Genomic DNA, 20666 nt, shown 5'->3' on the forward strand with positions numbered 1-20666 from the left:
GAAACGGTACACGAGGGGGTCGAAACGATCGAACAGCTTTGCACTTGTTTCGAAGTATCGCGTTCTCTTGCATTTATACGCACTTATACGAAATCGATAATCATCGTCGCGCGTTCTCGAGGCGATGTCGTCGCGTTGGGTCGATGGAAGATTTAATCACGAATCATGAATCAACTTCAAAAAACTCCGAAACTCGTCTCCCGTTGAAAGAGGTGACGCGTCCCGTGAACGTTTAAAAACTTTCGCGATGGACGAGCGCTCGTTCGGCGAGCTCGTCGAATTGAACGCAACGAACGTTCTCCGTTCGTCAATTTCGAAGGCAGAAATTTGTCTCCGGCCCGGTTGGGAGGACGAGGGGTTGAGGGGAGAGGTATCGCGTCCCCGAAAAAGTTTGTAAACGGTTGGCCGGCGGCGAGCAAAATCCCGTGCCAGTTTTGCACTGGTTCGGCGAGTTTCGCCGGAACGCGTTGCCCTGAAATTCATTTGTTCCAGAGGCGATCCCAAAGTTCCGTCTATCGTCGGTTATTATCGAGAGAGTTGGAAGAGTCTTCGGCCTCCGAGCGAGGAAAGTTTCCTCGCGACGAGGAACTTCTTCCCCTCCCGATAAGAATGGCCGATCTCGTTCGCCGCGAATACGCTTCGTTGAGATGTCGCGCGGGGCGTGTGTTTCTCGGAAACTCGCGCATCGGATCGTCGAACGATTCGCGAACTCTGTCGATTCCTCGATACGCGACACGCTCGCCTTCTTTCCAAGAACGGAAAGAGCGATAGAAGAACGCGGGCGATCAATTCGTTTATCGAATCGGATCGATCGGCTCCCGTTGTTCGACACCGCGAGCGAGTTTCGCCTCGAAGCAACGATTCTTCACCGTGGTTGTTCGCGGAGGGAAGCTGACACGTTCGCGACACGTGCGGGCGTACCAGGCACGCGCGCAGCGAAAAGTCTCGGGTAAAAAAAAAAATCGCAACACCGCGTACGTGATTCGAGGGATTTGAAAGTTTCGGTCATCAAAAGCGCTCGGTATCCTATCAGCTTCTCGAGTTTCACCGAGCGATCGATCACGTATTTCATTAGAATTCGCGTTAGATCGAGGCAGTGGGGCTCGTTATTCGCGGAATCGTAGCGAACGGAATCTTAGGTCCTACGCGCCTCTTGTTCACGGTGCCCACCTACGATGCTGCGCTTCCACCGGCGATAACGTAATCGTCCGTTGTTTTTCGTTTCGCGAGCTCGTTTTTAGGCGTTGGAACCGCGCCAAAAGTCTTCTCCGCCGTCTCGTCGTTCTTTGTTCGCGAAGATATCGACGAAAGAGTCCAACTTTCGATCTCTCGCGCGACGACACCAATCACCCGCGTTGACTCTTTCGCGCGCGTTTTTCGAAATTCCTCCTACACGGTGGAAATTCCTCGAACGGTCGTAATCGTTCGTGGAGAACGATTCACGAACGAAAAGCGCGATAAAGCTTTCCAAGTTCTCGCGACAAACTTGTAAAACGAAGATTTACCAACTTTCACGGAACATCGTTACCATCGATGGCCGGACGGAACTGTTTGCGTGCCATTTTACGAGACCCACGCTCGCTCTATTCTTAATGTCCGCGAGATCCGTGCGATGGAAAGTGCGTGAAACGTGCTCGCACGCGCAACGGGACGCGAACGCGAACGCGAACGCGAACACGAACGCGCACCGCCGATCGAGCAAAAGAGAGAAACGTTTTCAACTGTTTCCTTGATTAAATTCCGCGTCACCTTCGACCCGCGGTATACACAATTAACGGGCACCGATATTTTCCATTACGAGGAAAGAAGCCTTTTGCTACGGCTCGTTTCTCACGGCGTTGCTCGCGGCCATCGAAACGCATCGGTTTTGCTCCCACAGACCGAGAAAGGGCCATAAATCAGAAGCAATAACGTCACGAGCGCTCAAAGATTCCGTTTCACGGTCGAGAGTTACTTTACCGACGCGTACCGGGCGACCAATATCGAGCGAACGGAGAACCTCGTGCGGGACGTTTTCTTTTTCTTTTTCCTACCCGATTCCCGTATCGCACGGATCCGTTCCAAAGTACACGGATCGTATAGCGTGTACCGTGACATTAATCGCGAGAAATTCATCGCGGACGATGATCATCCGTTGATACACTTGAACGGTAAAAGTGACGCTCCGTGGTTGTCCTGCTTTCGCTGGTTAACGCACGGCTCCTCTCGTTTGCCGCGCGCGCGAAACAACGCGACGAACGCGGACGCTCGACGAGCGTCGAACAATCGTGAAAGAAAAATCCTGCCTATTCTCCCCGTAACTTTTAACCAATGGAAAATAACAACGAGTCGGGAAGAAACGGTCAACCACGACGATCGATCATAAAACCGAGCGAGTTTTCCCGGATGCTCGATATTTTGAAACTCGTCGCCGGTTTGTAATTTGTTGCCCTTCGATGTAATTGGAGATTGCACAACGGAATATTACGAGTCGAGAGGCTTGTAATTACAGGGTGTCTAAACTGGTTGCAGGGACCATCGGAGAAGTCTAACCTGTTACGTACCGCGTTAACTATTCGTACGTGCATGATTAATGGCATTGTATTTACCCAACAGAGAACGGTGACGTTCGATGCGAAACGACGACCATCGGACGAGACTTTTAATCGGAGCGTGCCATTTAAGGCGTCGTGAAATGCTCGAACGTACGACGATCCGATCGGCAACGATCCTTCGTTTTTCGCGAGCGATCAATTACGATCGAGCAGGGTATTTAATTATCGCCAGTGGAATCTATTTCGCGAGTTACGAAGCAAAATGAATCTCCGTTATCCGAACTAATGGCAAAACACCACCGTTTGGTTAACCCTGGCGAACTCCACCGGAATATTTTCTACCCATCGCGGTCTTGCGTTGAATTGCTTTTTTTGTAATTGAATTTTTTACAGTAGACGCGATTGTGCGTCTCGGTGTATTTCTTTAATCGTCTCTAAAATCGTCCCGTCGTGAAACTATTGACAATGTATTTCCAAAGGCGAATATCAGAAAGTGGTAAAACTTCGAGTACCTTTGATGCCCAAAATATTAATAAATCGTAAACCTACGATTCAATCGCCGCGAATACGATGCTTCGTCGTCAGTATTTTCGGTGCTACTCAAATTTTGATCATCTTTTAACATCTCTGTCGCAAAGTCGATCGCTAGAAACGACAAGAACGCTATCGTTCGCACGTGTTCTCCTTAGCGAGGCAATTTTCTTGGCACCTTTTCAACGAAGGGGGGGGCTCGACGACACGGTGCGCGTGAAAGGCGATTTTCGAACGTTGGAACGATCGAGTGCTCGAATAATCGAACGTTCTTACATTCTCGTTGAAGCGTAGACTCGTGTACCAAAGATATTTGAAAATTTCATCCATTCGTACAAATGTAGTATAACGAATACATTTAACTTCCAATCGAAACATTATTAACGTATCGATACATTTGTAACAAACAGAGTGCTCCACACGATCGAGACCGTATTCTGCATTCACTTCCAGGAAACAATTTCCGCGACCCGTTTTCGACGAGGAAGGCCACGAGTTGCGCGTGAAACACCATTTTCACGAGGAATCGTTGCCTCCCTCCCCCGCCCCCGAAGAGTCCGTTAAACCCGTTTCCCCGTACAAAAAGAAGAAGCCCATCGGTGGCACGCGATCGCGAGAGAAGCTTCCAGGACATCGACTCGTGCGCAAATCGACCATCGTGCTCGCCTCCCTTACTTTCTACGAAACGGCTCGCGCTTTAACCGGTAAATTATATTTCCGTGGCGACGAATCAACGAGGGGGATACCCTCTTTCTCTCTCTATCTCTCTCTCTCTCTCTCTCTGGCGAGGTTCACGAAACGATCACGCCCGGATCATGCTGGTACCGTGCGTTTCGAAACGCTCGGTCGAAGGTTATCGAGGGTACGCGTTCCATCGGATAACGCGCGTTTACTTTCTTCAGAAAGGAAGGGGGGCACGGGGTACGAGAACCGGGGACACTTTTCATCGCTTGGCGCGTACCCCGCGCGAGGACACCGACGCGGACACCGATGATTTACGCGATTCCACGGTCACATTTTCATACGACGATCGAAGCGCCTCGTCGCACCGAGCCGAACCGCGCGAGCGTTAAGAGTTCGACGCGGTCGAGCCGTAAATTTGCCACTTGGAAATCCCCGATTGGCCATGTGTACCCCGCGCGCAGCATTATTTATACGTAATTCCGCGCGATTTACAACCATCTCCGGTCGCGTTCGTCGCGTTCACACCGGAAGCCGAGACACGCGACACTCGAGGATCCCGGTGTAAGCGCGAACCCGTGAGGATCGACCGCGATCGGTGGGTACGATCCGCGAAAACCGAGCGGAACGAACCTACCTACGTACCTACGTATCTACGTGGATTTTCTATACGTAGGCATAGAACCGCGGCGCGGTTATAAATGGTTCCTGACTTTCTATAATACGTACGGCCGTCGTTGAGAGCCGGCCACGAATCACGGCGGCCTCCCGTTCGGCGGACGATCGCTACGCCGAGGCCGACTTCGCGAGATTTACGTCCCCCATTTCTTTTACTTTTGCACGGAATCTCGGCCTCGAGATCGAGCGCCGGGGCACTCGCGATTAATACGTACAGTACGTCCGTGGAACCGAAATCGTGCGCGCGAACGTATTTATGGACTAGCGCTCGCGTAGAAATCGTCGGCCACCACTCCCCGCGGTCCCTGAGGGAAGGGAGGGTGTCCGAGAAAATTTAGAACCGCGGAAATTCAAGTTTATGTCGCGCGTGTGCCTCTACCCCTTGCCCCGTTCCCCGAACCCACGGAGCTTTTCCTACGATTCACTTGTCACGGAACCGTTTTCTCCGCGTCGATCCGCTTCGTAGCCGCGATCGCACCGTGATCGACGCGGCGCGCGACAAGACGCTTCGAGGGTGGCTACCTGTACGCGCCAACGCGTAACACTCTTCGGTCGACTTTGAACTTATTCTTCTCGACTCTCCTCCAGTGAAAAGTTTTACTTTTTGTAGTAAATTTGTACGTTTCTCGATCCAACGCGGATAAAGTGTACCACGTGCGCGCGAGTCGACCGTTCTGGAATCGAGAAACGGAAGACCGTATGCGACGGAACCTCTGAATCCGCGGAACTTCTAATCCTTTCGTCGGATACCCCAAATTGCTGATAATAGAGAATCGTGTATGCTATATATACGTATGCACGTAAATACATATAACCGTACTGTAACCAATCGTATAATCGCTGCGTACACAAGTACGTATAATAAAGTTTTATAATAAAGAATCTTTCGAAGGATTGTTTCGCGAATACATTGCAATTGGAAGCTACTGTTACCTTTTCCTTTTTTTAATCAATTTATTGCGTTCACGTTACTTGAACGCTTCGTTTCACGAAAGACTGCAGCTTTTAGGGCTTCTGGCGAAAAAATTACGTTCGATCGTAACCGCGAATAAGGAGGTGTATTATAATTCGTTGCATTGTATACGGAAATTTGAATTCGGAAGCATTGCGCGCAGCTGATGAGACGTTTCTTGGAAAGGGCGCGAGTTTCAGCCGTAGCGTAAAGTCATCGAGGTTGTCGAAGGTGGGGATGGGCGGAGCGAACTAGCGACCCCTCTTGCCTCTGTGCCGTCTCGCAGTGTTTCTTGCGAGTCGGGCACAGTAGGAAAACACTCCTCGACTTTGGTAAATTGGTTCGAAGATCCCGCACGTCTTACGTTTCAACGCGATGATAAAAGTTGCGCAGTGGAAAAGTTACTACGGTTCGAAGTTACTCGCGAAATAACCATTATTCGAACAACAAAGTGTACAGTTCGGACTCGAATCCCAGAGAATACTACAGGAACTTGTGCGCGATACGAAAGCAATCAATTGGTGAAATTAAAGCGTAAAATTAAAGCGAGTCAACAAAGTTGATAATAGCAGTACCTGGACGTGGAAATCCCGCCAAATAATAGGTAATGTGAATATTTAGAAATACAATGTTTATTTCTTGCGAATTCTTATCTCTTTGCGAATTCATTTTTCAATCAACAACCCCGTGCGTTTTACATTTACATGGTAGTGTTTTACGTTTAAAAGATGACGGTACTTTTAGAAGAATTTCGTATCGTTGCGTTCGGCCGAGAATTATTTGTCAAGGGGGAACGATACTATTGAATTTAATACGATTTAATTGAAAGCTGCTCGTTACGGAAAATCGAACGACAAGAAAATAATTTTCAATCTCAACCGTTGTAACCGAGTGACGCGTAACGAACGCGAATCACGACTACATCGCGTACTACGAAACACGTAAATACATAATAGTAGGTAAATCGCGGTACGTACGGTACCTTTTAGTGCGCAAACTGCCACGTTCGTGGTAAAATGCACGGGTTTTTCGACTCTGTGCATTTTACGTGTATTGCGATACGCCCGAACGAAACGTACCAGCGTTATTTGCTTCTTTTAAACCGCTCGGTGTACGTCTATAATTTCCGAACAGGTTTGTCCCAACTTGGAGATTGAAATCGTTCTCGCCCGGACGAGAAATTGTGTCTATTTGGAACCCTGCCAAATGGCACGGCACGTGTTTGATCCATCCCAGTTTTCTCCCAAAAAAAAAGAGAAAATAAAGAGGGGGAAAGAAGAAAAAAAGAAGAAGAAGAAAAACGTAAAAACGGCGGAGAAAGGCACGCTCGTTGTCCCGAAGTCTGGAATAATGCACGAGAGTCGTGTGCTCGAAGTTTCCGTCGGCGGGGCGCTAACTACGGGCACAATGGCGTCGTTTCCAGTTTGAAAGTCCGGTTTCCCGGTTGAAAAGCAAGAGCGAGAAGCGGATTTGCGGCGCGGTTCGTAATTTGTTTCGACGTACGCGTGAACACCCACGTTCCGTGAGAGTTTCGTCGGGGGCTCTCGAATTTCATGCTTTCTCCTTGGCAAAACGGAATTCGAGATCCTGCCGGTCGGCGTGAATAGACCCGAGGGACTTCCGCCACTTTTTTCTGCTTTTTTTTTTCTCTTCTGCTTCTTCTTTCTTTTTAAGGCACTCACCGAGTCAGGCCTTTGAAACCGACTGCCCCGGTCGATGGTTTCGCGAGATCGTCAGTGTGTCACCGAGTCACTAGGTTCAAAATTTTAAGTGGAAGCGCGATCATCGAACACGATTACGTAACGTTGTTCGCTCACGTGTGTGTACACGGTGTCCCGTGTAACTCGACCGTTGCTGCCTAACGTCTCGATGCATTGTCGGACATCGGTGGGGACGTCTTTTGTTTTCGAAGCGTCGTTAACGGGAGACAGTTTTCATATATTCGAGTGTACTTAAAATTTTTGGATAAATTTGAAAAGAATGTTAATAAATATTCAACGTCGCTTCGAAGATATTCGTGCATTTATTATTTTCGATGACGCGCGAGAAGCAACGTTAGCACACCATTAACAACGCGTTGAATATCTCGCATGCTTACGATAGGGAGAACGTCGAAGAAGAAGAATGTAATTTCGTCGCGGGAAATAGCAAATATTACAACGAGCGGAACATTTGTTATTTTAACAAATCGGTGTCCGTCGATTTTGTCGCGTTTCTAAATTAACGAGTTACCGTATTTTTTGCTACTCAAAGTCGTGCAAAGGTCGTGCTCTCTCGAACGAGTCTTGACCTCGACTGTTGAATCGCGACGATAACAATACGCAGTCCTGTTGAAAAGAATATCGATTATCTCGAAGTCTCGAAAAACACGACCGCAAAAGCAATTCTTCTTTCGACTTATTCCAAACGAATAACATTTTCCTTCGACATTTTTTCCACCGTTGTCGCAAACAAGTTTCAAACTGATCGAGTCAAACTGGACACCCTGTGTATAAGCGAAACAATAACTGGAGGATGCCTCGCTGGAACGACTTCATCGTTCGATGAGGTACACGGTGGTTCGAGGGTTGTAACAGAAACGTTGCTTCTCACATTTAGAGCTCGCAGATTGAAATCTGGAACGATTTATTCGGTAAGAGCTATCCGGTACGTTTCTTTCGTTCGATTTATTTTTACGAATCCTTTCTCGCGAGAATTAATCGAACAGCAGTATTCTCGCTCGAGAATCAATTTGTACGAAACAACGCGGAAACCTTGCACAGTACCAGTTTCGTAACACCGTAAAGCATAACATTACGAGACTTAGTAAGATTTACTTTTCTACAAATAAGACACTTTTCCTGCTTCGTAACGAAAATAGTATTCCAAGGTCTCGTTACGCCGCGAGTATTCGTTGCTCCGGGACTGTACGAGCGGAACAGCTTGAAACATTCTTTTTTTTTTTTTTTCTTTCGTCTCCAAGGAAACCTTACATTGTGCCCGGTAAGGACACATTCGATGAATCGTTCTAACAACATTGTGCGTCCGTGTCGCGTTGTATTCCTCGCCGGAAAGCATCTGTACGGTAATTGTAACGCGTGTTGTCGCGGAAGAAGGTCGTTTGAACGTTTACCGCGTACACTTGCGGATAAATTTGCCGCGTGTAGCTCCTCGGTCGAGAAGCTGACTAATCTTGTTCCGTGTTTACCACGTAGACGTTCAATTTCTTTCGTTACGGATTTAATTCCAAGATCGTTACGTATTTTATCGTTACGCGCATCGATTAGAGTTCCGAGCGGTACGATGGATCGGTAGTGCTTTCGATTCGATTACACGGCTTTTAGTCGACGATTTAAATTGTTTCGTGCACCGAATTGTTCGTTGTTCGTGTTTCATTTACAATGTGTGCCGGCAAACTGGGAGCTATCTTTTTTTTTCAACGGGTTCATAGACACTTTTCCACTTTTCGAGAAACGATACGGTTGTTCGCGGTTGTCGATGGAACGATACATTTTATCGAGCAGACGATGCGTTCGCACTCGTCGACGTGCACTTTTGTTTCTCGTCTCTTCGGCCGTTGTTCGATTTTCAAGAAGGCGTCGTAGCGTGGAAAATGGATCCACGCGTGAAACGGTGAATGGAAATAGCGGTTTCTCGCGCACCGCATACGGTGGAGTGTAATGCGCGCGGTACAGGTCCCGAGACACTGTCCCGTGTTCGAAACTCCGCGAATTTCGAGAGAAGCTTCCCAAGGGCGTGTCGGACGAGCAGTCGCGTAATCGGTTCGCGTTGCTACGATAAGAATGGTGGACAAACGGCGCGGTGAATGGTATGGCGGGACCGGTGGTGTACATACCAGAACGCAGCTCTTTTCAGCAATGACGTCGTAAGCGTCGCATTGCGGCTTTCCTACTTGACACGGTTGCGTGTTCGAACGAGTTTTTCTATCGCGAGCGTAGCCGAGCGCACGTATCCAAAGGTCAGAGTATTATGCACGAAACGCAGAACGTTAATATTAATGACTGCGGCAAAAACGGCTCGCGTCGAGCCGAGAATAATTAGCGATAATAAACTTCGATCGGTTGTTACGCGCGTACGTTAACGATCTGGAACAGACGGAAGTGTTGGGCAATTAGGTCGAAACGTATCCCTTTGTAGCGTGTCCGAAATGATCTCGCAATGACACGTACGAGGCTGATAGACAGCCTCTGTCCGTCGCGGTGTAAAAATTATCGCCGAGATAGAGCCCCGACCAATTGGATCGCGCCTTAATTATTCTTGTTTGCGACCGACAGCGATCGATATCGATCGTTCGCCGGGAGTGTACGGTTTTTGAACCACGATCCACTGGCGAACCTACCGTACGAACATTTTTCAACGAGTTCTTACGTTCAGGTATTCGCACTGTCCGTCACCGAATCCAAACTTGGGATCTCGACCATCGACGTCAGCAGCTCGCGCCAGTTTAGAAACTCGCGCAAAACTTGGCCGCTCGAGGACGTTCCTCGGTCGTAAATCAACGTGGGTATAGTACCAGGGTGTGGGCAATAACCGGGATGATTCTAAAGAAAGTTCCGCGCGTAGCGTTCATGGGTGCCCTGACCGTAGATTTCTCAACCCTGAGAATCGTGTACAAAAATATCCAACTAGTAGCCACCACTGTCTAGACGGGTTTTACTCGAAATAATTAAACTACCCGAAGTAAGCTACCTCTGGTCGCTGGTACAAAGAATCTCAAACTCCAGTGTACGAAAGTTGCAAGGTCGTTTCTCGGGTCATTTTTGTTTTCGAAGTGCAACACAATTTCGCCAGGCACAAGCTCCCGTGAACAATGGGGACGATTGACGGCTAGTGGAGTGTTATCCCTTTGTAGTCGATAATCCGGGCTTTGACCGCGACTCGTTTTCGTTTCGACAATGGGCCGAGTACCGATACTTCCGGACCAGCTGTCCACGTATTTCTTAATTTTGTACCTACCGGGAAAGGATGAACGACGAAATTCTGGAAATTGGGGCGTTTTCGTTTCCAATCGGTCGAGACTTGTTCGGAGGACTCGAAATTTTAGGCTAGAGTAGTTGCAAAGATGTTTGTTCTTGGATCGTTTTAACTTTAAACGCGTACTTATTTTTCCACGCTTAAAGATTTTTGATAGAAGAGGCCCGAGTACGCGAAACTCGTGATTTTAACTTTAAATACAACGAGACTCGAGGATTTCTACCCAGTCGCATCTATCGCAGTAGCTTTAAGTACAGGAAGACGATAGATCTCGAGGACGCGATAAGTCGAAAATGACCCGAGGGACTTATTAGGATTAACGCAACTTCGCCAGGGATACGACTCCGCAAACAATGGGGACGATCCTTAGTGGCCTTGAACAGTTGGAGGAATTTTATCCGATTGTAGTCGCTAATCCAAACTCTGACCGACGGTTCGCTTTCATTTCGACGATCAGGAGATTACCGAAGCTTTTGGAGCAGCTGCCGACGCATATTTTAATTTTCAATTTACGAAGAAGGAACGGATAACGAAATCGTGGAAATCTCGTGGCTTTTTCGTCTCGGTTGGCCGAGACTCGTTTCAATAACGAGTACAAACAATATTAAAATCTAATTTCCAACACTTGCAAGAATATTTACTCTTTGGTAATTCTTACCAAAGGTTAACTCAGTACCGATGCTTTCCGAGCAGCTGTCGTCGCAATTTTTAATTTTCAATACACGAAGAAAGAACGGATAACGAAATCGTGGAAATCTCGTTGCTCCTTCGTTTCGATTTGTCGAGACTCGTTTCGAAGACAAACAGGATGTTGGAAGAGTTCCACCGCCGTATCCGCCGCGCACTAATGAATCACCGACGCGCGATCATAGCTTTTCCAAGATCCGATGAATCTTAATGGACAGCCTTGCCGAGGAGGAACTTTCCTAACGCCGCGTTTGGGCTCGCCAGAAAGCACCGAACATCGAGAATGATGTTTGACAGAGTCGTCGTCGTGGCGTACGATTACATCAGAGGAGGAATGGAACACATCGCGAACGAAGAGTCGTTCGAAAGTGAAGATGTCACCGCCACGGAAAACCGTAATCAAACACGAAAGGTGAACACCAACGCGGAGAATCTTTCGCAACGAATTTCGTGCAGTCTGCGTTTACCTGCGCGATTATTTTACCCGATAGTGATAAACTTTGCTGTTACGTTTCACGTTGATAGACGCGTTCGAAGCGTTTGCACGGTAACTCGGACGTTCTCGTATACGTGAACGTTACGAAAGGCGATAACTGTTTCCTAAATTGCTCGATAACCCCGAAGCCCTGGTTATCGCGTTGCTCCCTATAGAAATTGGAGTTGGCGCGTCGAACAGGCCGATACGAAGAACGCTCGTTCGATTACGGTGGCGGAAGAATTTAAAAATAGAACGAACCAACGAATCGTTGGATATTTATGTAACGCGAGCAATTAAATTCGAATCCGTTACTCATTCTTTCCTGGATCACTTTGCTCGGTTTTCATAGAACAGAGGTTACGTAAAGTAGGTTATATACGTACGGGACACGGCGTATTAAACTAATCTCGTTAGCGAATTCTGATCAATTTTAATTAGTTGACGCATATTAAATCTACACTCATAGGAATTATAAACGAGCAAAAAAATTCTTATGCAATGCCACGCGACTTCCACGCTTCGCTTCGATCGACAAATGTAACCACATAAATCGACAATTAACGATAGGTAGGGTACGAGCGTGTATCAATTTTTGCTCCGCAAGAAATAAACGATGTATATACATATATATATGCAGATCGAAAAAGTGTCTCGTGCCGTGCGAACGGTAACGTTTCCATTTTCTCCGCGCGACTTACGAGCCATTTAATGCGATAATAAACACCGGATCATTTTACGACTCCCGTCGATGGTAATTGATTCTTAGATATTCTGTGCTCGATTAAGCAATATTTTCTTTCCCGACCGCATTAACTGGCAACTAACGGCAATAACAATTCTTACGACAACGCGACTTAAATACACCTCGATCGAAGATTGTAATCTCGAACGATCATTGTTGCGAGAAACGAATTATTACTTCGGTTTCGATACAGTGAAATCTCTTCGCGAATGTGTTTTCGAGATCAATTTCAACTTTCGCGACGAGATACGACTCGGTGTAAAAAGGCGCGAGCGACCTTGAAAATTTCTTTCGATCGTCTCGAAACCGAATCCTTTTCGAAGCGAATTCTCGCGCTATCGGAGCATCGTAACGTTCCTACGAGAAGAATCGTAACCGAAATTATCGAAAGATTCTCGCGGCGTGTTTTTCGATGAAAAAGAAAAAAAAAGAAAAATAAAGCACGTAGCTTTCTAATTTCGAGACGGTGGCCTCTCATTGGCAATTAAACACCGACGTGGAACGATTCTCTCGGTGGCGCGAAGCCACTTGGAACCGGTCGACAAAGAGCGTCGGCCATTGACTACCGGTAATCCTTGACGATCCTTTCTCGTCCTGGGCATCGGACGGTAAGGTAATTCACGCGGCTCGCTTGCACGCGACACAGGATATCCTTGAAGCCTCATAACGGTCCTGCCGGGATCGGCCTGCGTCTCCTCGCGGTGCCTAGGGAACCACCGTAGAATTTTCCCATAGGCACCGAGAGACCGCTCCGCGATCCACGTGAACGCGTACACGCGAGCGGATAATATTCGAGCGCGAGCATGCTCGCTCGCTCGCTCGCTCGTTCGCTCGCGCGTCCTCGGCACGCTCGTGCACGTGTACACACCTGCGTCACCGGTACCGATTCGAGGTAACGGTCAACGAGGGGGGGACCACGGTTTCGATGACACCGCGGTCGCACGGACGAATCATTTTCGCTCGCTGCCATTGTTTCTCCAGCCACGCGAACCTCTTGCCCGTATCGGTTTCTTTTGTTTCTCGAGACCGCGAAGACTGGTCCACAGTGATTTCGGGTTACGTGTACCACGTAAAGCCGCGATTCCACTCACGAGAACGCTCGAAAACAATCTGCTCCGCGAAACGAACGCTGTGGAATATTTTTACACCGGCGCGGGTAATATTTGTAATTTTATTTTTTCTTCGTATCGTTTTCTTGCCACGATGGAGCAGCACTCGAATGAAAAAAGACTCGGGACGATTTTCAAAGGCAGTACTGAATTTCGAGTAGGAACGTGACTTAAAGGGATCACGTCGAATCGTGGAATCTTTTTACAATGGCTTGGTCAATATTTATATTTGATTTTCTTTCTTTTAGTTATACTTTTCGAGTACAAATAGTTCTCGTTACGATACACTGGAAAAGGAATCTCGATACAGTTTCGCGCGTCGAAAGTTCAATACTTTGGGCCGTAGTTAATACAACTCAGACATTTTCAGTCTTGACGCCGATAACGTGGGAATGTTAACACTCTCGTAACTACATTTCGGTCCTCGTTACTCAGCGATCCGTTTTAAGTGTTTCGAGCGTGATCTATACCACGTTCCACACGTGGGAACGGGGCTTCAGAGATCCAACCGCAGCCGAAATGTTACGAATGTTCGCTGTCCTGTTGCCAGCGTGAACTCGCATTAACCCGTCCATCCGGTCAGAGTATAATTGGATTTCAACGACAGCTATGCTGCGAGTCCTAAATACAGGATGTCCCATTAGACGCGGTTTGACCGAAAAAAGGGGCGACTCTTTTGCAAGAATTGCTCGAAACCGTGTAATAAATTTCCACACTTTGAAAAATATTCACCGGTGGTAAAGTTTTGCAACTATTTCGAATCAAAGATGCCAACGTTGCCAACGTAACGGTGTCACAGTGTCGTTGTTTCATTCGTGGCGAAGTCTCGATAAAAAAAGGTCCCGGTTGCATGGAACTCGAGCTTTTAATTCTACAACACGATAAGGGAACTGGGAAAATATAGGTGCATCTGGTTGCATTTGGCTGCATCTGTTGCAATATATTAGGTCGTCCCATAAGTAATGTCGTTTTTCGACGGTGACTTTCGGTGAAAAATATTAATACTTACATTTATTTTCAAGCATCGATACATCGACCATCGGTTTCGATTACCTTTTCCCATCTATCGGTCAACTTTCTTATTCCATTTTCGAAAAACTTCTAGGATTTTTAATTAAAATACTGATTTATTTAATATTTTTTTTCCAAGCGAAAAATGTCGAACTGCATCGAACGCAACCCATATACTGTCAATAGAACACTCTTTAAGCTACGTAGAAAGAAAATTTTATAAACACATCGGCGAGATGCGATTCAAGTGTTCATTTAAAGTACGATAGGAGACGACGTTACTTATGGGATAACCTAATATTTAATTGTAGCTAAACGACGCATCGTACGAACGCGATTCAAGAAAAACGTCCAAACGTGTAACATTTGTTATCGATCGTCGCCAAATTCCATTGAATTTTTCCAGAGATCGAAATATATAACGAAACATCGAAATATCGAAACAAAGGAGCAACGTTCCAAAGTACACAATGGTACGATTCGTTTTTACTCTCGATAGGAAGTAGTTGGTCGAGGTGTTCCACTTTCTCGCGGAGAAAGAGCTTCGAGCGCAAAGGGTTGAACGCCGAAAGCCGCGGATTCCGTCACAATTGACGCGTTCCGCTCCAAAAGACGAGACGTTCCCCGTTGAAAAGCAGCGAAACGGAGAGTACGGTAACAACGGCACGCGTGTAGCGAGAAAAATGAGAGTAACGGCACGACTCGCGCAGGATCACGGATCGGTACGTGTGCACGAGGACGTGTCGATCGGTGGACTCGCGTCTACGTTGGATTTCGAATCGAAAGTACTCAAAGGGACTAAGGGGAGAAACGTAAGGGAAGTACTCCCGTCCCTTACGCGTTCCTGCTACGTTCGATCGCCGCTCGTCGGTGAATTTTCTCCGAAAGCATATTGCTTCCCCCCTGAGTTTGCGTTGCTGTTTTTAATCGATTCGCACTCTCCCGTCTCCAGCCACCGGCCATTTGCATCGGGCGTTAAATCAGCCCGCATTAACATTTCCCGCGTCTCGAACCACCGAGGAGGAATTTATAATTTAATCGTTTCGCGCGTTGCGTCGATATCTCCTCTCCGTCTGCTCGACCACGGGGTTGATATTTACATTCCCTCGGTCGACCGTACTAGCGAGAGATTTCGTTGAGAAGAACGAACTAACGTGTTAGGAAACTACGTGGACGTTATTCGTCTAAAAGCTTGTATCGTTTATCGAGATTTGTATCATTTTTCACGCGGAGATGCATCCAACATTCAGGGGAATATTTCTAGAGACACTGATCATCGTAACTTCGAAACTTCGTTAATCGTAACTTCGAAGGGAATCTTCGAATTCGTGTCGCGAATCCGATTATTAAGAAGAATAACGAAGCCTGGCTCTTTCGCAAAAAGGCGCGCGATCGACCGATTCCTGTTCGCGCGGACAGCGAAACGAAAGCGAAAGGAATATTCGAGCGGTCGAAATTCGAGTAAAGTTCGACGAACTTGTTACGTTGGAACGAGTTAGAACAATTCGGAGTTCGAGCGGAGAGATTTATTATAGTTTTGCACGAAGTAGCGAGGGAATTAGCACCGGGCGAGATACACCGTTTCCATTAAAGCAAGAAAAAAAAAACAAGACGGTAATTGACGTACGTCGAGATCATTGTGCCGGGTCTGGAATCGTCGTTCCCGTCTTCCTTTCGGCGCCGCGTTGTTTCGCGTATCGTGCAATTAAGTAATTATCTCGCGTATTCCCCCTTCCCCCTGTCGTGGGAACGCGTACACTTCTATCAAAAAGTCATTACGATTTTTAGCGCAGATAGCCGGACAAAGTGGTTTTTACGTTACACGGCCGGGATTTATTATTTCCCGCGTAAGTCATCGATTTCACGAAATCGCGCGCGATTTACAAAACGGCCGAGAGTTCGTCGCGAACTCTCCCGGATCTCTCCGGTTTTTACCGAGCAGCACCCGCGCTGCTCGTCGATCCAGAAATGAAACGCGACTTTCATCCTCGTACGGAGAGTATCGTCGAAACGACCCGGTACGCGGCACGCTCGATCGACTACCACGTTCGATGGAAACGGGACTTCCGGTCCAAAGGAACCGGCGCGTCGCTTCTCTCTTGTTCGCGAAACGAGCGTTTCGAGCGTTTCCTTTTCCCCTTTACGCAACGACGACCGCCCGTGCAAACTCGATCGCGAGAACTGGCTTTGTCGCGAGCGAGCGAGCGAGCGAGCGAGCAAACGAACGAACGAACGAGCGGCCATTACGGTTCCCCGGCGAGAGACAGCCGCCAGTTTGTTTCCCTCTTGTCGTTCCTCGTGCGTGCACGTACTACGTTCGCGTCTCCATTGTGGCCAGCGATCCAGTCGGTGATTTCATCCGGATCTTTCTCGTCGCGGGCCCCGTGTCTGTCGCTCGCTCGATTTTCAACGGTTTCCGTAGTCCCAATCGCGCGTCGAGTCAACACACCCGATCAAACCGACAAAGCCCAAAGAAAGGAGCAAAGTTTCCGTCCCGCTCCGTTCGTGATAAATCGACGATTAAAACCACCGATGTCACGACCCGCATTACGTGGAAGTGTTCGCCCCTCGAGGCCCCCCCTCCGCGATTCGACGGAACACGAGAAGAGACGATACCTCTTCCTCGTGACTTCCGGGAAAATCTTCCGTGATTTTCGTTGCGTTCTTTCTCCTTCGAAGTTCCTCTACCGTGAAATAATCGTGTTAACGCTTCCGAGTCCTCCGAAGCGTAATCGAGAGGATTTCTTCTATTCGTTCCATGCTCCGCCCCTCGTATCCGCGGTTAACCCCTCGACGTACGAAGAAAATGGGACTCGTGCCAGGAATACAACGAAATCCGCTTATTACGATCGCTTTGGGATTCGCAATGTTCGACGGATACCGATGAGAACAATTTTCATCGTCGAAATCTATTTATTAGGAACAGTTACCGTTTTTATACGATTTGGCAAGGTACCTACTAATTTGCGTTAACGTTTACGGTCTCTGTGGCGATGTCGAGTATAAAAGGTACGCTTCGGTCGAAAGTCTCGAAAGGAATGTTTAGCGGCGATTTATTTAGAATTCGTAGCTTCTTCGTCTTTGATGATAAGGGGATCGTTTCGAATTGATTCTATTAGACGATGAATAGCGTACAATTCTTAAAGTCTCGACGACGCGTACGAGTGAAATGGTACTCCCGAGGATTAAATCCTCACCGAGATGCAGGAGGAGACCGCCGGTGTCCCGTTTAGGCTCGTTGATCGAATCGATGCGGGTTAATTGTTTAACTGGGAACCAGTTCTCGAACGATGGTTCCATTGGAACTGTTTACGAATTCCGAGAAGTTGGGACATCTTTCGAGGGGTCTCGCGTCGCATCACGAACGTTCCACCGTGATCGTAACAGTAAATAGAAATCGGGGCTTTTTCGAAATCTACGAACGAGATTTCCAGGATCGATCGACCGTGTCGAACCGGTTGTTATCGCGATACAAGTGTAAAAATACTTAATATTCGAATTATTTACTAGCGAGAACGATCGAAGAGTCTCGTATCGAGAGCATTCCGGTAAAATCGACTTTCGAGCCGTATTCGACACACGGAACCGCTACCGCGTCGTCGCGTCTCTTCCCCGTTCCTTTCGGGCTTGACGCGCCAATTTCGATGGTCGAGGATGATCGAAAGCGGATCCGTTTCAGGGGCCAGACCGTGGCCCCGAATTCTGGAGAATCCAGTTCAGGACTGGTTTCGAACGAAGTTCCGCGGCACGGCCGGATCGCGCGTAGTCGGTACGCGCGAATCTCGGTCGCATGCAAATTGCATTTCATAACTCGTTACACGCGGCCGTGTCCACGACGAGTTTATCGGCCCAATCTTCGGCCCCGAACTCGCGATCTTCCTCTTGCATTTTTCCTCGACGTTTTACGCGCGTGCGTAACGATACGCCCTATTCGTGCGTCCACTTCGATCCGTTCGAAATTACGTGCATCGTGGCCGATGTTCCGTTTATTCGTCACAGGTGACGTGAACAAAGTTCGTCAATAGGTGTGGTCGATCTTAAGTTTACGAATAGTACTCAAAGTACACTGGAACTACCACGTTCCGTTTATTCGTCACAGGTGTCGTGAACGAAGTTCGTCAATAGGTGTGGTCGATCTCAAATTTACCAATAATACTCAAAGTACACTGTGTCGAAGCCTTCGTTGGAAAATATTGAAGATTGAAATCGAGTCACGTAGTTCGCTATCGCGAGTCCATAGATTTTGCAATAGGATCGCGCGTAGGCTCGGATCGTGTGCTTCTATTGTCGTTAGAAGCGCACTCGATCGAAATTGTTTCAAAATATTGCAATTGGAAACACAGTCGCGTAATTCGCTACCGTGACTTTCTACGGACTAGCCAAGTGTCCATAGGTCCTGGCCAGGTTCGTTTGTACGCGAATCACGCTAGATGGACGTCTCTCGAAAATATTTCAGTCGGAAACAATGTCGCGTAACTCGCTCGATCGCGAGTCCGTAGATTCGCGAAAGGAACGCGCGTGGGACGCATCGGTGCTCGTATCGCTTAATTCCAAGAGAATCTATTCGGTTTTGCAGGAACACCTGCGTACGAGGGAGTGGTAGCAGCGTTCGTTCGAGAAAAAATTCGATCGAATGTGAACCGTGGGACAGAGAGTTCGAGAAAATAAATCCTCAAGGTGTGGTCACACTCCGCAACGTTTGATAACCGCGTCCGCGTTGTTCCATTACCGTTTCACCGTCGGGGTGAACGCAACTAGTGTCCCGCGTTGGTCACCTCGGTTCCTCCCGTGATCCACCGGAAGAGCGGACCCGTCGTTGGGATTTAATTCTCGCCACCGTAGCGTTCGAGGAATTTATAACGAGCGAAAGATATTCGAACGATAATGCGCGGCGAAGACGGTCAGCTGCATCCGGTTCCCTCAATTATTGCCACGGCTGACCCGCATACCATTAATTAGGTCGATGGATCGAGCAAGATCAAAGATCCGCTGGTGGAGTTTCCATCGTGCAACGATACCACGCGCTCCTTGTTCCTCGACGTTCCTTATCTCGCGGAACTGTACTCTCACGACTGTCCTAGGGTTCACCTTTGCCCTACCGTCTCGGCGCGAACGAAGCCGTTGAAAATCGATTAATCGGCGAATCGATTTTGCACGGAACACCGCGACCGCGCGAATAAGAAACGATCGACGACTCCCCGGGCGTGAAAGAACGAAACCGTGCCAGAGACTCGCGAATTAACTTCGTACCGACTACGCGAACAGGGTGTAACGTAATACGTGGGACGAATTCGGCCCTCGACGGCTACGAAATAATCCGACTCGGACGCCTGAAACGTCGCGCCGGATGGTATCGCTGTTCAAGGTCATCGTACGCTTTCAACGCTTCGATCGGGAACTCGTTGCACGAGGACGCGAACACACGAACCGTTGCATCCGCCACGCGAAACGCAATACTTTTCGTAATTGTTCCTCGATGACTCTGGACGACCTTGAACCCAGGAGTCGTATTCGACTCGATAATACGGCGAATAGAGAAATACGTCGTCGCGTTTCAAAAGTAATAGCCGACTCTTGGACGATTCCATCCGAAATCGAAGACTTTGGAGGAAAAGTGATCGACGGAACGAAAAGATCGATTTTCTTTACCCATCGAACGAGTAGACCCATTCCGCGAGATTAAACTCGAAGTAAATGTCATTAACGAACGAAAAAATAAAGAACCCTTTCCCCCCTCTCTGTCTTTTATTCTGGAGGGATTAAATTCGAAGAAAACGTTACACAATCGACGAAAAAGGAATCGTTTTCCTTCGTTCACCGAACGCGAAACTACCTGCCAAAAGATGACCAGACGGAGGGCCTCGTTCCGAGAAATCGTCTCGTTCCACGAAACGTTGTAAATCTCGGCCGAACTTCCTCGACGAAACGGCAAGCAGCTGTCCGGGGCCCATTATTCAGCCGCGGTCGAAAGAAACGCCCGCCAGCGCGGTCGCGAAGCCAACGGAGATACCCAAGGTCACCGGAAAACGAAACTCCTTACCAACGACCAGTCCCCGCGACGAATCTCTCCCCTGTCGGTGGGTGGATCGGGCCCCGAACGCCAGTCCCTAAATAGATACCGGGCGGTATCCTTCCCGAAGAAGAGAAAAGAAAAAGAAAAAAAAAGAAATAGCTCCTCTCTACCTGGCCGGTCTCCGAACCTATCCTAACTACGAGGAACGTCGGCCGGGTAGCCTGGGCAGGGGCTCGTGAGAATCGAGATTAGGCCCGTAAGTAGCCGCGGGTGTCC

At 48.1% G+C, this 20666-nt stretch overlaps 1 protein-coding gene across 3 annotated transcripts in view; it reads left to right on the forward strand.

Moving 5' to 3' along the window:
* Knockout (Stork-head domain-containing protein knockout) overlaps positions 1-20666 on the forward strand; it is a 171560-nt gene that overhangs the window by 17545 nt on the left and 133349 nt on the right. The window contains exon 1 of one of the 3 annotated variants that reach the window (XM_076306016.1): positions 5737-5980. The exons of the other annotated variants lie outside the window; for them this stretch is intronic. The gene's annotated coding sequence lies outside the window, so the exon portion shown is untranslated. Of the gene's footprint in view, positions 1-5736; positions 5981-20666 lie in introns of those variants that run through there. 3 annotated transcript variants of the gene reach the window in all.

The sequence above is a fragment of the Ptiloglossa arizonensis genome, chromosome 3 (genome assembly GCF_051014685.1).
Source record: "Ptiloglossa arizonensis isolate GNS036 chromosome 3, iyPtiAriz1_principal, whole genome shotgun sequence".
Taxonomy (NCBI): Eukaryota; Metazoa; Arthropoda; class Insecta; order Hymenoptera; family Colletidae; genus Ptiloglossa; species Ptiloglossa arizonensis.